This window comes from Montipora capricornis, chromosome 4 (assembly GCF_036669925.1).
Source record: "Montipora capricornis isolate CH-2021 chromosome 4, ASM3666992v2, whole genome shotgun sequence".
NCBI classification, from domain to species: Eukaryota; Metazoa; Cnidaria; class Anthozoa; order Scleractinia; family Acroporidae; genus Montipora; species Montipora capricornis.
In genome coordinates this window covers 40,996,005-40,999,604 of record NC_090886.1, presented here as the reverse complement: position 1 = coordinate 40,999,604, position 3,600 = coordinate 40,996,005, and positions in this window count along the sequence as shown.

Here is a 3,600-nt window from a genome sequence, read left to right as displayed (position 1 = left end):
AGAAAAAAAAAAAACACATCGCAAGTTTCCATATTAAATGCCCCTGGGTATCTTTCACATTTCTGTTTGGCCAGATCAAGCCCAACTGCCCGCAAACAGTGATCGCATTTGGCTAAAAAAAAAGGCTATTACGGTAATGACAGCTCAGGAACAGAACTAATCCACATAAGCAAGGTGGGTAAGGGGGGTTGAGTCAGTAGGAGAGTTTCGTCAGATATTTAAAATCCTTGTACGAACACATCATTGTGTCGACTTCCTCGCAAAATGCTTTTTTCCGTAATCGCTTGACTCAACAGATTAAGGTCAAAAGGATAATCATTGGAACTTAAGAATTTCGAGAGGTAATAACTCCCCACTCGCTTTTTTAAGGAAGTAGCGTAATGGACTAAATATTACTTAACTTTAAGCCACATCCGGTTTTTGCGACTGAATGTTCGTAAGGACAACAGAATTCACTTAACTTGTCGTTTTAGACAGGTCATGACTCTATTCTCTGTTCGGGGTATCTTATGAATTATTTTTTACAGTGGATACAGAATTTCCTGCGCATATCCGTTTTCAGAAATTACCAAGGATTTCCCTAGAGGACTTAACTCAACTGTGTCGTCTTCGATATGAAAACGCATTTTATGACTGCAATCTAGATTTTTTTTTCACCCCATGCATGTAGACCAATTGACCAAGTCGTGATTTCTATTTCACTTTATATTTAATTGACAAAACGATACATATTTAAACAGCAGCTTAAATTTACATGAACTGATCGTATGAAATATTGGTGACGAGAAGAGAAACATGTATTCAAGATCACAGTTGGCTGTATTCAACAACAAAGTTGAAAAGTTATAACCAAAATGAAGTGCAAACTGAACAACGATGCTTGTCACAAAAACTCAAATTAGAAGTGGCATTCCACGGGACAATAAATAGCCCACACACTATTCGAAGAGAATTTGTCTGTGGGTGGGGTACATCTTGCATACGTGCGTTGGGTAAGCGAAATCCTGGGTAAATTGGATCGACAGCGGCTGCCCGTTGAGGCCTATTTAGAAGATGACGCCCGAGTTCAACCCGCAAAAGAAGTGTTACGTCGGAAAGGCGGCGCCGGCCACCAAAAGTCTTAGTTTCTACGTGAAAAATCTAGCACCCGGCAAATAGACTACCTTAATTCTGTCCGTATTTTGTTTTCCTGGTCTCATTCACTCAAAAGTTCTTCAAGCTAATCCAGCCCAACACTCTTTGAGAACAGTGCGTGGGTGTTTTAACGTCCCTCAAAGTTAACACCAAAGATTGTGAGACGAGGCTCAAGGTTTACATTGATTTCTCTTTTCCGTCAGCCAAGAAGATTTGGAAGTCTAACTATCTCAGTGCAGATATTTTAAGAGACTGAGTGTAGGTCCGGCCTCGGTTTCAAATTAACGAATAAAAAAAACCCGTGCGGCACGTGCAGCATGCGTTTTAGTACAATTCTCTCTTGTCCTTTTCAAAACAACAACGTAAAATTATAACATTAGGGCCGTTTATACGAGAGAAAATAAGCCGCGGCTTACACTGGCCTCGGCGTACATAATACGCGAAAGGAACTATTTATACGATTATAAACTCCCCGGCCAGGATAAGCCGCGGCTTGAGAAAGCCATGAACGTAGATTTTGTACCATTTATACGGGGTGTTCGCGTCTTAAGTAAGCCGCGGCTTATTTTCTCTCGCATAAACGGCCCTCTTAATTTGAAATTTTGACAACAAAGTGAAGATACCAAGTATTCATTTCAGCGGCGTTTCTAGCAGTCCCGTTGTGTAGGTTACTTTACCGGCAACATTTTACAACACAAATAGGACGGAATGAAACGCGGAAAAAGAGAAACTGTTATTTTTTGGTGACGTTTTTCTTAGTTGGCGTACAGTAGCCGTCGTCGTATCCATCTCGCTTTTTTAAAACGGAAATGTTCACCGTTTGTCTGTTTACTCAATACATTACATCATGAGGTTGAAAACACCATAAAAAGAACGTTACAGCGATAATTTCATCAGGTCATTTTTTAGCAGACCCAAATTCGTCCATAAAGGTCACCTTAAATTTCCCAACGAAGCTTAAACTAAATTCAATGACGGAAATAAACGAGCAAGCGCAGAGATCTTTGTTGTAGCTTTGAAGTAGACTTGGGTCTTACCCACTGATGGAAAGGTAACTGGGTTAAATGATAAAAGACGGATGGGAGGAAAAAAAAGATCAGTTGTAAGATTTTTCAAATAGAGATGAATCCGATATGACCGACATGACTCTGAAAATGGCATGACTGAGCAATACATCAATTCTCTTATAGGTCACAAGCCGACAATCGTCCTTATCGACTTCCGGCATCTTCGATATCGATGTTTTCCTTAAAGCTCCTCGATCTTCTAATCTGAAAACGATTTCTGACTAAGTGGTGACAGCGAGTTCCAGAATCTACGAGGAAGGGTCTTCAAATTTGCGTGAATGAAAAGCACAGATTTCTAAGCTTTCTTTTAAAGGTGTCCTTCTATAAAACTGTTCACCTGTGCTTTTTATCGCCTGCTGTTTCCGTCGACGCCGAGGCACGCGAACATTTGAATGTAAAAACGAGGTGCTTACATTCAGTGACTTCGACGTCCTTCCACAGTCATAAACGAAACACACTAAGCAAACCCTTTCGCTTAGGAAACCATCTCATAGACAAATACATGACCTTTCACATTTTTACAATACTCTAACTTCAAGCAGAATATAAATCGAACTGACAGTCGGGTGCAGTCGGTAATCGCAAGGCAATGGGTTCGAATCTTCTTCAAGCCTGAATTTTTTTTTCAAGCTGCTTCCTTATCTGTGATGGTCTTTCTTCGAAAGTGTTAACTTCTTACGTAGAGAAAAAGTCAACGAAACGTGCCATTCCAATCAAGATTATTTGATTATTTATTTTGAATAATTTCAGTTTCAGTTTTCATTTATATCTTTCTACGCGCTATTCTAACTGATGTTGTTAAATTTTAAAGATTCTGTTCTCTTTTCCCGTTAGCCTTAATTTTCCTTTACCTCACCGAGCGGTATAAAACAGCACTTTGAACAAAAAAAAAATACTGATTCGAACAAATACTTTAAAGTTAAACTCCCAAATATGATGAGATCAAAGTTCGAGACAAAAGGACATAAAAAAAGGAACGTATTTTTTGGGGGAAACCTCTTGGGATCATTGTCGGCAAATGATTTAAGTCCCCTACGAATATTTAACCTTCAAGAATATTTTAGACGTTAATTTCCAGTGACGAGGCAAGCAAAATTGATAAGCTCAAATCGCACGTCTCGTTTAGTTTTGTTTGCAATCCGACAACTGGGATAGTCATCAGCACAGCTTTAGCGATCTCACGATTAGCGAAACTCGCGGAATTGGCAAACAAACTTACGTATTGATATTGCGTGTTTTCCTCTTGCCGTCATACCCGAAGAGAGTTTCTTTTTTTCCGCTTTTTTGATTGGCTACCAATGCGGAAAACGTACGCTGGGCCAACCAGTGAGAAGTCGTCCTGCATTATAAATTCGCTCAAATTTGCATTTTGTTGAAGTGGAAAATTAGAGGACATATC